Below are 14400 nucleotides of genomic sequence, written 5' to 3'. Positions count from 1 at the left end.
AAACCAATTCTATCCACCAGGACCTCTAAAGCTCATTAGCTGACTGTAACAGCTGTTGTTTGTGTGTCACGTAACACAGTTAGGACTCAAATACAGACAGTGCGAGCTGACTGGTAGGGTTTAGCTATCTATTGCAGCAGACATATAATGACTTACCAAATTGTGAGGCAAGGGTCAACACCAGGCAGGTAGTCCAAACAGGCAAACAAATCCAGTGGAGCAGACAGGCGGGAGGGCTAAATCCAGAGCAAGTGACAGGAAATAAAACAGGAAGAGTTTAGATTCAGATACAAATACTGTGCATATGGTTGGAACTCAAGTCATGAGGCACAACTTTGATGCAAAAGCAAGCAGTGTGTGGCAAAGGGCCAGTTACAAACTGGAGGGCTGACTGGGGAAAGTGGGAACAGGTGGAAGAGTAGGTAGAGAAGGTCAAGGCTACATTCAGCACCAACAAAACGTAGCAAAGCATTTATCGCTACTGCCCAGACTCCGGCTCTCAATGGCATCACCATCACAAGATGGCAATGCCAGTATTGCAGATATTTTAACCTCACTTACGCATAGCAGGGTAAATGGGGGCTTGTCATCCATCTTTATTTTTAATCTATGATGGAAAGGCAGTCATCTCACAATTATGTTTTATTACCATTTAGAAAATATTGCTTAAGTTTTGCACAGATCTGTAATGGAAACCCGCGTAATGATTGAGAAATAAATTAACTAAAATCTGAATTAAGTTCGGCAAACATTGTCATTTAGTTGCCTGAAGTTAAGGCACATTCAACATTTTTTGACAAGACAACCCTGTTTCTTTGCCATAGTCCTATGCGTTAGGACCCCAACTAATACCACAGAGTAATCTCATTAAAAAACAAATAATCAACTGGAACAACTGAGGCCAACACAGAGTGTTTTCGGGTGTAAATCCTTGGTGTGAACTCAGCAGTGTCTTCATGTTGTTCAGTGTCTGCTTCCAGCCCAATTCTTTAATCTCAAAGCTTCCACTGCCTCCTTCTGTTCTGTTTTGGGCCCCTGCCTGTGTAAAATGCCCGTGCAGAGTCCTGGAACGTGGACAGCTGGCTGGGCAGCACTCAAGAAAAATGAAATCATGTCAGGTCAGGCGGGGTCACTTGTTGTCGAGGTCAGGGGTCGAGTGAATGTACATGAAAACGGAAGCTTGGAGGAGCGGGAGAGTTTTCGGGATGGACAGTTGGAATACAAAGGGACTATTTATGCAACATACTGAGCGTCAGCTTATCCCTTTTACATAAGTCAGCTTATGGAGCAACAGATCTTCTCAAAGAGGTTCAGCTGACAAAACTGGAGTGCACTGTCATTATAAAAGAGGAACAGAGTACACCGGTGCAGGTAAATAACATTAAATACGTTTTATTCTACCATATTGCCTCTATAAAATCGTTTCATATCTTCCGACTGTTACACAAACAATTATGTTACTGTGCTGAAAGTCTTTTGAAATAAAGGGAAAGGAAGATATTACTTACTGTATGAAAGTGAGCGACACTATTACTGTTATGCTGACCCATTTCTGTGAGTTACATAACATATAGAACACAGTCCCTTTTTGGATAACTGCAGACAGCACATGATTTTTTTTCATGTGCGAAGATAGATGGAGGTCAGAAAAAGGGGAGGGGAGTACTTTTAAAGCTGTTTTATACACATTTTATTATCTAATTTGTTCTTCCTTATTTTGATTTAAAGGTAATTTGATGCAAAAGTGAACCCTTTTAAAAATCTCAGTTAAATGTATTACACAAATAAGCAGTACCACAGCACAAACTCAAGTGAGATATTGCTTTCATACAATACTTCAGTAAGCGTGATTTATTAGTTATCAATAATAAACAACAACATGATTATGATTTGTTTTTTCATGTAATGATTTTTTTGGCTCCACCGACACAAATAGTTCTGCAACCGCTGGAAGTGACAGCTGTTGCCTAGCAACACTTTTTTCCCCTGCAAATTAGCTTGCTACTTTGTGTTAACTAGGTCTACATTTTATGTGCAGACCAGTATCATGACCAATTATCTGTGTGTTTCCAGTGAAATGGGAGTCTGCTAACTGTAACAGACTGTAGTATATTGTGTGTACCTCTTTAGTTGCAAGAAGAAAGGACCACCAGCCTGTAACTGCCTCACCCAGCTGAGGAAACTCAAACATTCCCCTGCCGGATTTAAAAGGCTCCTCCTCTTCGTGCCACATGTTTGTAACGTAGCTGTGCACAGTCTTGAAGCACCATGCAGGGTGTAACAAGCCTGCAATGCAGCTAGCTATATAGCTAGCCAGCATAGCTAGCTAGCCCGCTGAGCTAAAAACAACAGCAGTGGTAACAGTTCCACATGTACACAGAAAAGCCCTCACAGCGGCTTGTTGAAGAACACCGCTGCCAACTATGAGGAGTGCACTGGGTTGACCTAACTGGATAATTCATAAAACAATAAATGGGACAGAAGACGATGTAAAACTTCCTTCAGATAACTACTGACCTTTTTGTGGGCCTAATTAACCATTTAGAACAGCTGTGAAGCGGAGTAATACATGCAGAGTTAGTCTCTTTGATGTTGTACTGTATATCAGCGCTCATGGAATGCCTCACAACCAACCAAATTGCTTGGTCGGAACTAACTGTTCTATAATTTGCTTTAATCTCAATGATTTGATGAAAAAAACTGCAGCACAACAATGTAGGAGGCGCAGAAGATAAAGTTAATATATATAGTGAGTAAGATATAGTGAAGGTGGCGCCAGACTGTTTCACACTTTACAATTCCTTTTAAATGATGTGAGAAAAATTGATGGAACAACTTTATTAATTAACTTAATTAACTTCAAATGTGTTTATAAATATGGTAATTAAAGAGCACTTTCGTTTCGAATTTCGTTTCGAAAGAATTTCGTTTCGATAATGTGGAAAACTTACATTTTAACTAAGCTTAAAAACGTGCATTCATAATTATGCTATAATACAATAATAACAAATTCTAAACTCGACAAGAAGTCTGTGGAAGTAGGCCAATACTTTCTTCTTACAGTTATAAGACTCGCGGCTGCATTTTGTACTGACAGGCAAGAAAGAGATAACAGTTTGGATCCTGACTTGCTGAGGCGGAGTCTATTCCTGCAAAACAGATTTGGAGGTCCTGGAAACAGGGAGAAGTTATGCTGCATTCATGTGCTCCTTGGAAATATCATATATACAAGTTACAAGCATATGAACGACCATCTAAAGTTGATATTACAAGTGGGAAATTGGGAAATGGGAAATTTCAATGAGTTGCTGAGTTGTGACGTTAGTGTGATGTTCCAGGGTGGCAGCAATTGGAGGAAAGCATGGAAAAAGTGTCAACAGTTGACATTAAAAATCGTTATTTTGTTCCTTGCAGCTATCTTTTACTTTTTGTAGTTGGACAATTTAGTTTATGCATCTATTAGCTGTAGCAAGCATGCAAACTTTTAATTATAAAGCATGCCAGGCAAGTATGCTAACATTGATAACAAGTTGCCAACTTGACGTCATAAATGCATAAATGCATAAACATAAACAACACATTATAAGTCAATGTTCGGTCAATGGTAAGACACATTTTGTTAATTCACATATTAAATATCCATTTTTGATCACATGTGAGGTGCATTATGGTATTAATGTTAACTGCTGTCCGTGTAGAGTGACCTACATTAAATATAAAAATACATACAAAATAAGATAATATATAAGAATATAAATAAACTGGGGACAGCTATTGACCTCTTGTTTGAATGTTCTTAGCATTAAAATGCAACCCGTCATCTTTGTAGCTTCAATGCAGGTCTCACTTTATCACCTCAAAGCACATGAACACAACAAAGTCAGAAGTACTTCCAAACTAAGAAACTCCAACTTCCTACATCTCATGAACACAGCAATATCCAAAAAGGGCAGGTCCATGGATCAGTAGCACCCTTTCAGCCAATTATGTAGTTGTTGGACTTTCATGTCATGTTTATAACATAGAGCAGGCACTGGACCTGAAATGATGCAGTGCCTGCTGAAGTCCCAGAGAGTTTCAATCAATGTCATGAGCTTCTCTTTCAATTTTTCTGATTTCTGAGCAGCAATGATGTCAACTAACAAAAGAGGCAGAGCTGTGACGACAGAAGAGTGCTGGCTGGGAAACAGGAATTAATGTCCAGAGCTTGTGCACAAGGACTGCAGATGGTTTTGGAAGAGCCATGGAAGAGCCCACAGTGAGAACTGAGGAATCACTTCTGCAAGAGGAAAAAAGCAGGTGGCAGATCCAGGCAACTGGGCCGGCAAGGGGTGATCGTCTCCCCAAGCAATTATGCTGTTCCAGAGAGGCTGCCACAACTTGATCCTGGAGAACAGGTCTAATGTCCCTCACCAACCCCTGGAATCTGTTCTTGTTTGATGGTCTCAGGAGGATAAGTGGAAGCCTTCTGTGGGTGGTTTTGGAGAAATCCCATTTGAGAAATCCCATTTTTCGCCTGTGACATGGTGCCAGGGCTGAGATGCAGCTGTGTAGAACAAGCCAGGTTCTCAGGTTTGGCAGTCAAATGCAGCCAGAAATCATCTCCATTTTTGGTAACAACAACGCTATCAATTTCTCATCACCTCATTGATTTGGTGGAGGATTACAGTTTTTTTCTCTATGTCAGCGATCTTCTGAGTGATGCTGGTGAGACTCGGCCAATCTGTGAATTGAGTGGTGATACACTAAGTTTATAGTTTATCTAAGACCTAAAATGTGTTCTCAAGTGTTTCTTTTTTGTTTTTTGTTTTTTGTTTTGTTTTTTTTTGTTTATCGTCAAATTTCGTCTTCTTTTTTTTAAACCCTCTATCCACCACTTAGTGCATACATATAACCAAATACCAAGTCAACAAAATTATGATATGGGATTGGATAGTGGATAGAAGTCAGAAAGGAACAATCATAATGAACATAAAGATACTTGAAAAAAAAGAAAAGAAAAACAAACAAAATGAATACAAATTAACAAATAAAATGTTGATTTCTTGGGTTTAGTTACATTTTCATGTACCCTTTTTCTTTTTTCATCTTCTGCTTTCCTCAATTCCTTTCCCTTCCCTAGCCACGAAGTTGTGTTTTCATTTATAAATGTACTGTGGCATCAGCTCACCGGCAATGTGATGGAGCTGAGAATAGTTTAATATATTTTTGGAGTTATTTAAGATGGTTTTTCTGTAGAGCTTATTGTTTTTCAAGTGATATCTCTTGAGTTACGAGATCTAACCATTGTGAAATATTTTTTCCTGTTTTTTCCAGTGTAGTGATACTTTGTTCCCAAGTCTGATTTAGTCAGACAAGATGATGATAAAATGATCTCACGTCTTAGTGAGAGAGAGTGTTGTTAATCCACTTTGCGGGCCATAACCGTTTCCCATGAACCATCCTACTCAGCCAAACCCCCGGTCTCGAGGACTCTGGGCAGAAGGACTCGTCTGCCTCAACCCGCAGACAGATGGCTGCTCAGCAGGACTTCAGGGCCAGCGACAGCCCTCCTTTCTCGGCCAACTCATCTCTGATCCAGCAGCATGAACTCTGACCGAAGTCTAAATGAGGGCTTGCATACACAACACTCTGGGAAGGCGGCCCTGAGAGTCATCAGGACATGAGAAAGGAGAGGAGAGACGTGGACACACATGTTTACTGTCCAGTGGGCTTTTAGGAAAGGACACTGTCGGGGTGAGACCTAGCGCCGGGAATAATCCTGGTCTGGATGTGGAAATCACCTCTTAGATAAAGGAGGAAGTCGGTCCTGAACCTACGTCAAAGATTCCCGCAAATATGGAGAAACAGACGGTTAAAACTGTAAGCATAAAAAACAGAACATTGCTCTTGGTCTTTCTGGAGTTTTTTTTTTTTTTGCACAGAGTTAGAGTATAATTTAGTTTCATTGGCATTTCTGAATTTTAGTTTACAGTAACTGACAGAAAATGTGTTGTCATGTATAAGTCACCTGTATAGAAATACAGTAAGTATATATACACCTAATGGAAACACATCAATCTCCCCATTTAGCACAAAAAAGTTTTTATGCTCCCGTGAGGTGTAATTTCAGGTAATTCAAAAAAGCCATATTTCAGAAAATTTCAAAAACTTTGCAAAACACTTTGTCACTTTTATAGGTCACATGATGCTATGGCATGATGCAGCAGGTGCTAGTGGGTGGTGCTATTGCATCGCAACTCTTCAAAAGTTGAGCGGATCATCCAGAAGTTTTGAATCCAGGACTCTGTGAAATCGTGGACTATCACCTCCCAGAAATCCCTCACATGTGGTCACTCCCACGTATAAGGGGCTTGCCTTTCCATTATCACTTGCATAACATGCCTACGTGGCCTTGGATTGGAAATAATTACTGTTAGTGTGGTGGCTGCAATAGAAATAAAGCTGCTCATGTTTTGAACATCGATCGCCATGCTTCTTGGAAAGTTATCGCAAAAGGGGAAGTCTCATAAGGAGGAAAAGACTCAAGACACTATCTTTAAACCAAAGTCTCAGATGAAAGCAAAGCCACAGTCTCTTGATAAAGTTCTATCCTACAAACACATCAGAATTGAGAATATGAGGAGGTAGGAGCAACCCAAACCCAAAACAGGTTAGACAGTTTGCAGATGCAGGCTGGTTTTAAGACCTGTAGCCTGAAAAAAGGTAGCCTATGCTCAGCATCTGCTATTCACCATACAGTTATATCAAGCACTATGGTTAACAATGAACATCTGCACTACTCTGACTGAGATGAGGATCCTCACTGCACTGCAGGCATTGCACAGCCAGGGTGTACGTTTACTTTTAATTACCTTTGTTTTGACAGTCCTCTGACAACTGCAAATAACTGAGCTTGGATGCAGAACCAGTTTGCCAAAGTTTGCCTTTATTTCCTCCTTCTGCTGACTGTGTGTTCATGCCACCTCTGTACCAGCTCACTCACAGTGAGATAGACCTCCAGCAGTGGTCTGTGCAGCTCCCTGGGCACCCACCTCAACCAGCAGGGTGACAAACCGTGGCCACCTACAACTCCCTTGTTAACCAAGGAGAGCACTATTCAGCGCAAAGCAGCGTGAGCTTTTAGCATAAAAACATAGCAACTGAAAATAATATTTAACACTTTGAAACCTGACTAAAAATTGGCTTGATTTCTTACAAAACCATGTGAAGAGAGATAAAATTAATTAAATTATTATTATTATTATATTATATTATATTATATTATTTAAAAAATAATAATAATAATGAGAAAGTAAAAAACAAAAACAACAAATTGGAAATGAAAAAAGTGAAATGAAAAGTGCTTAAAAATTATAATAATTCAGTATAAGAAAGATGGCTCCAGGTTTCAAGGGGTTAAGAAAGGAGACTTTACAGGTCTGAGAGCAAGCACTTGCCAGCTGAAACTTGCTAAGATTAATACAGTTTACACTTTACTGCACTGCAAACTGCAGATTATAGAGTGGCCTTTGTGGTATGTGTGTTATGATGCAGTTCAATCAGCATCTTGATATGCCACACCTGTCAGCTGAGGGGTTATCTTGGAAAGAAAGAAGTACGCGCTAACATGGATTTTAACAATTATGCAACTAAAAACTGTGAGAAATAAGTCTTTTTTCAGTTCATAAAACAATCTTAAATCTTAAACCTGAAAAAATAGGACCGAAGACAAAAGCATGAGTTTAAATGTTTGTTCAGTGTAATTAATACCAAATTACATCGCTCTTTCTGGGAAACTATCTCGGGAATTATTTGGAATTTATTTGGATTGGAGAGCCTGTGAAATAAAGTGTTTGTGTGTGTGTGTGTGTGTGTGTGTGTGTGTGTGTGTGTGTGTGCGTGTGCGTGTGCATTGAAAGAGAGCACTTCATTGTAACTTTAATGTTAATAATTATTAATTTACCTCTGAATTATTAAAATGCATCAAATCCCAAGGGAAGGTGGGCTTTTATGGTACCAGGTGTTGATTCTGAAGAAGATTTAAGGATTAAAAGTACTTTGGCTACTTAAAAAAGAATAAATTTATCCTACCTAGCAAAAACAACAAGACAAATTAAGATCTTTATTCATCTCTTGTTTATTTTCTCATAAATCCCTCACAGCTGTGGTAACAGAAAGCAGCACAGACTCAGTCCGTGTCTTTATCTACTGTGAAGGTCAACTGAAGGACGTCTTCCTTTGTCACTGCCTCTGAAAAAGACTGAAGTTGCTCAAACACACACACAGACACACACACACACACACACACAAACACACACACACAGGTATGCATCATTGAGTATGTGCACACATGCAGTCACAAACTGAGATACTCATGTACACAAACATCCTGCACCTACACACACGTACAGAATTATATTATTCATTTGTGCAAAAATATGCACACATAAGTACTAAATATATATGTACACATCAACCAAACCCAGCTCTCATTGTTGGTCCTCCAGGCTTTAATAAACCAGGACTCTGAAAAAGCTTTCGGGATATCGAGCGGTCCAAACAATGGGGGGAAATGGCATTGAGGTTTCCATGGCAACTGCTGCAAGCTGCTAAGAGGGCTGCTTTGAAAACATATGTCAGACTTGACTGGTCTGTTCACAGTGAGCCTAGCAACAGATTCTCTGTGCAGCCTATCACACTGTCTCGCACAGCGTTCACTGTTCTAACATTTGACTTGCTGTCTGTCAGCGGTCTGAAACGAATCAGGCAAAGAAAACTCCCATTACCGAGAAAAAAAAAGGAGAAGACAAGTTTGGGCTTCCTTGCTGAAAGGCAGACATGTATGTTAGACCAAATTAATTGGTGAAAAGATCATGTTTTCCTTTTTCAAACTCCGTCTTTTAAAGATTTCACTGACGCAAAAAGACAGAAAGAGCAACGGAGCCCCAAATCCTAAAATCCATAACGGCTAATCTCTGCCTCCGAAAAGCAAACGCTCAACATTCACTGGGCACCAAAATTTTAGCTCCAGCTTCCTTATATTGGGTAACAGACATCTCACTTCCCTAAAGGCAAAGTAATCCATGTCTCATCTGTCTCCTCTCATCTTTCTTTCATACCTACGGAGGATTTAAGAGGTGTGAGTCAGGGAGCTTTCACCTTGATTCAGCTGTACAAGCACAGATCCCTTATGCAATACACAGAACAGAGATGATTAGTGGATTAATTGGTCAATAGATCAACAGAAAATTAACAATTCAACAACTCAATCTTCAAGTAAAGCTGCCACACATTCATCCGTTCCATGCTTCTCTAATGTGACGATGTTCTGTTTATATTGTTTTAAATATATTTTTGGTATATATAGAAAAACAAAAGCATTTTGTTTTTTTCAAACACTTTAAATAACCTATGTTTTCAGTTTTGTGTCCTACCCAGTTGTATGGCTGAGCAACTGACTTGAGCTGCATTCGGTCTTGTTTCCACTTCCGATCAAAATGCATTCCAATGCCTGTGTTAGGGAAAACATGGATACTCGCAGGAAACTCATGTTTGATTGGCTAGTCTCTGAGCATCAGAAGCATGCACTGAGGACCTATATGAGCTACCGCAGCACCATCAGTGAAGTGAAACAGTTTATGTAGTACAGTGAGCTCCATGCAGATTCATTGATATAGCTAAAAGGTAGAAGAAGTAGGCTACTACATCCTCAAAGATCTCTATCACACACAAATCAGCTGAATGAAAATGGAAATGCCACTGCGAAGTTGTTACAGCACATTTCACAACACAAACACGACATAAGAGTACAAATTGGCGAACAGGTAATTCTGCTTTCCTTTAACCGTCTATGCTGACTTGGTCAGCATGGACATTGCCCGAATTTCTGGTTTGGAATTCTGACTTGAATGGCCATTCCATAGCACTTTTTTGAGTGGGAGGTAGTTTTTTCCTGTGTTCCAAGTACAATGCAACATAGCATTTTACTCTGCAGAGCTGCCCTCATCTCATCTCCATTCAACAGTCAATGTTGGTTTCTTTAAAGCTCCATTATGTGATTTTTGGCCACTTGGGGGCAACAGAAACAAGCCGCAAACAAAACACCAACATATTAAGTTCAATGGCTAATGTGTCAGCCTCCAAACCTCTCCTCGAGTACTTGTCCTGCATGTTTTTGATCTCTCCCTGCTGCCACACAGCTGAATCAAATGATTAGCCCGTCATCAAGCAGCTTCAGGAGGTCACAATGGGTTGATTATTTGAATGAACTGTGTTACAGCAGGGAGAGATCCAAAACATGCAGGACAAGTGTTACTTGAGGAGAGGTTTGGGGAAACTCTATGTTAAGCTTGGTATATGCTGTGTGATTTTGGGCAGTCCCAGACAAAAGTTGACCATAATGACAGAAACATGGCGATATCTTTGGTCATGGCTCTAAAACAGTGGTCCTATGTCGCAGTGAGAGAAGTTCAAGGATGGCCATTGTCATGGATCAAAGACAGCAGAGTTAGAAATTTGGGATAATCATTTCATTGTGTTACCACTTTTACAACCTATGTCTACTAACCAACCAAAACAAATGCAGCATTAAATGACGCACTGATCTTTACCACACTGCTAAATATTAAAAGCTAGTAGATACAAATACTTAATCCGAGGTCTCTTGGCAATGCAAGTTGACCTCTTTTCCCCAGCCACAACTGCATCCACATTCCCCTCCTCCTCCTCTTCTTCAGGCTTTTTACTGACACACATAAATACCACTATAGTGGGGGCTCGATTTGTTTGTTTACACTTTGCTCTTACCACTACAGTGGCGTGGATTGATGATGCATGACGATGACATTTTGCTCATGCATATGAACGTCAATGGACTTAGGTTGTAGCCTGCTATTCAGTAGGTGATGTCATCGCACATACTGCATATATCAAACTTGATGTCATACCCAAGTTTATAAGATCCATGTTGAAGTGTCGCTAGACTAAACTTAAAAGATTGCAAAAAACTCAGTCTGCAGGAGGCTTCAGCCAAACAGAGGGACTAACCATTGTTACAACAGCCCAAATTTTTTAATGCAGTGTCTGAAAATTGTCCCATTGGACCAAAAGCCCATTTCTCCGACAACCAGTAATCCCAAAAACAATCACCCTCTTAAGTCCTGTTGCTTCAAAAAGACACTCTCCCTGCGATTAAACAACCCAGTTGCCAGAAAAAAATGTTTGTATTTTATGTTTCTGTGAACCATGAATATGTAACATTTGTCAACAACGCTGATGTGAAAGTGGTGGTTAGGTTTAAACACAGGAAAAGGAAAAAATCATGGAAAAGATCATGTTTTGGCTTTAAACACCCATCCTTGAGTGGCACCAAAAGTTGCAGGAAAAGCAGGGTTGGGTCAGTGAAAAACACCCAGGTTCAAAGGCTTATATGCCGCTGGGAAACTGTAACTAACTGCAGGGAGTGACTTCAGAGCAATGGCTTTTTGTTTTTGGGATAATGGGCTGTTGGAGAAATGGGCTTTCAGTCTAATAGGACATATTTTGGACTAATGGGCCTTTTTGGGCTGTCTAAACAATGGGAGAGCATTGCAAACAACTGCCTATGGACACATGCAGCAAATAAAAAACAGCATATAATTCATTTGGTTTTGCATTTATGGCCACCTGATAAATATAAGTTTAATATTGACTCTTAACTTTGTTTTGCCCTCCACCACACTTGAAGGAAAGATCTGCAGCTAAAGGCTCCACTACTATACATTCACTTCGTCTGTCTGCTGGCTGACATGACTCAGGTATCATACAGCCGGTTTATGGAACTTTTACCACGGAAAACACCTGTCTGCTGCAGCCAAGCGCAAAGTGAACCCAAACAGTTACCAATTTGTGGGCCTGTGAGCCAAAACAATGAGCTTAAAGGTGTTTAAAAAAAGAACCAACCAGACATGAATCATAACCAAGTGGCAACTTCAAAATTGCTCCAATGAATAATTTTTTAACTGGCCGTTTGATTTTGGAAAACACTGATAATGTGCTCCTGCCACAATGTTATGGAGCTTTGAGTGCCTGTTCTTTTCTCTCTAAGAACAATCTATTAAAAAATCTTCAAAATAAAAAATATTGATATAATAATATGAATATTGACTAGTTTAGGTCAGATCTGCCCGTAAAATCCATAAACACCGTTCTTATTGCTACCTGTACACATTTTTCTTCCCGTATGTCCCATGTCCTTACATTTGTGTTTGTCGCTGTAGCGGTGGTGGGTGGGTTGTACCAGCAGCAGCTCAGTGCCATATCACTGCCACACAATGTGAAGAGCAAGGTGGGAGGGAGGGAAAGAAGAAAGAAAGAGAGAGACATATGAAAATAGATGGGAGGGGGGAGGGACAGAGGGGAGATATGGGCAGGGGAAGGAATTGGAAAAACAGGAAAGGAGGCTGATTAGGGGGGAGGAAGAGAAGAGAGAGATGCGTCATACCAAAACATTAGTATGCAATCAAGTTGCTGGTGCAGTAAGGATTGTCGTTGTCTGTCGACAGCTGCCGCAGCCTTTCAAATCTGCACTGCAATGTCACACACACACACACATACACACACACGCACACGCACACACACACACACACACACACACACACACATACACTTACACACACACACTTGCCCAGTGACACCCCACTAACAACAGCACTTCTACTCCCTCCATTGTCTGAGAGAAAATAATGGAAAAGAAAAGAATTAGCATTTTCATGTCAGTTTGTGCAGAAGAGATTCATATATCTGGTTATTGATCCATGTCACACTTTCAGTTTCAGCAGAGGGGCTTATTAGAGGGCTGGAGCTGGAAATGAGCCAGTGCTGCATGCACACGCACACACACGCACACACACACACACACACAATCCATGACTCCCTGTTCTTACAATAGACTGATTTTTTTGGGGAAGATGGAAGAGAAATAAAAGGTTCATGTAAAGGAATGAAGAAGATATGCAGTGAAAGGAGGATAGATAAGCCTAATGTGGATGGATAGTGGATTTATTGGGTTTTTTCAAAATAAAAGCGAATCTGTGTGAAGATGGAGAGTACGAGGGGTTGGAAGGAATTCATTGTTTGTTTATTCAGTTCTGGCGTAAACAGAAGCTGTTGAGGTGTTTGATTATTGAGGAGAAGTAAAGTAAAATGTAAAAATGTGTGGAGCAGGAAGGGAAGTGAGGAGCCGCAACCGAGTTTTGGTTTCTCTGCGGCAGATTTCAGGCTCGAGCCCTTTGTGATGTTTGTTCTTTCAACAGCATGCCTGAAGTGTGTGTGTGTGTGTGTGTGTGTGTGTGTGTGTGTGTGTGTGTGTGTGTGTGTGTTTGGGTGGGGGAAGAACAGGGGGGTGGACTCTAAGACATTGATGAGCTGCACCCCTTCTCTCTCTCTCTTGCTCTCTCTTTCTCTCTTTTTCTCTCCATCTCCGTGGTCCTTGGCAGGTCCACGTTACCATGGCAACGCTCACATTGCCGCAGGCTGGCTGGAGCGAGGCGCGCTAGTTGAAAAAGACAGCAAGAGAGAGAAAGAGAGTGAGCAAGAGAGAGAGAGATCACTGCAGAGGGAGGGGAGGGCAGGCGAGTATTGGTTCTCTAATTCATTACCCCTACACCCCCCACTACACACACACACACCAGCACACCCCCATCCCATCTCTCCCTCCCTTCCCCCCCAAATCTTATCATTGGCATTGGCTTGGCTGGGCCGTGGAAAGGCCTCTGCTCTGCTCAGTAGTCTGAACACGTTGGATCCAAACTTCAGACTGCATTTATTATTCATCCTCCTCCTCGGCAGGCAGCACCGCAGCCTAACGCCCAGCGACACACACACACACACACACACACACACACACACACACACACACAGAACCTGCGCTAAAACCAGACAGAGAAAAGCTAACGCATATGCACACACGAATTATTACACACAGCGTTATATTGCATCATTCTATTACCTTTGGATGGTCTAATGCACTACAGCGGAGACATGGCAGGTGTAAGATTACTGTCTGGTGGAGGTTACGGTGACTTACAGGAACTAAAGACGCCTTGCAGTCTCAGCTCACATTTGACCTCTGTGACCTTTTAGTTGAGCCTCTGTATTGTGGGTAACTGACCAGTACAGAGGCGATGAAATTTTGGTAAAATGTTGCTCTTGTCTGTCAAGATCAGGAAGTGGTCCTCTTTGAGGCAGAACGTTTCTTAATTCTTATCTTCGAGTTTTGGCAGATTTTCCCTGAAATATAATTTTTTTCTTTTTTTCTCCAAATTTTACATTTCCACACATTTGAAAATCGAAAAAATTGTTTTCTCAGCTCAAAAAAAGACACTCATCAGTTTACAGCAGAAGAGATCCTTTGGTCGATGACAGCTCTGAATATTCATC

The sequence above is a fragment of the Plectropomus leopardus genome, chromosome 6, assembly GCF_026936395.1.
Source record: "Plectropomus leopardus strain MGB_pleo_1.0 chromosome 6, ASM2693639v1, whole genome shotgun sequence".
Classification (NCBI taxonomy): Eukaryota; Metazoa; Chordata; class Actinopteri; order Perciformes; family Serranidae; genus Plectropomus; species Plectropomus leopardus.
Note: the sequence above shows the minus strand (reverse complement) of the source record.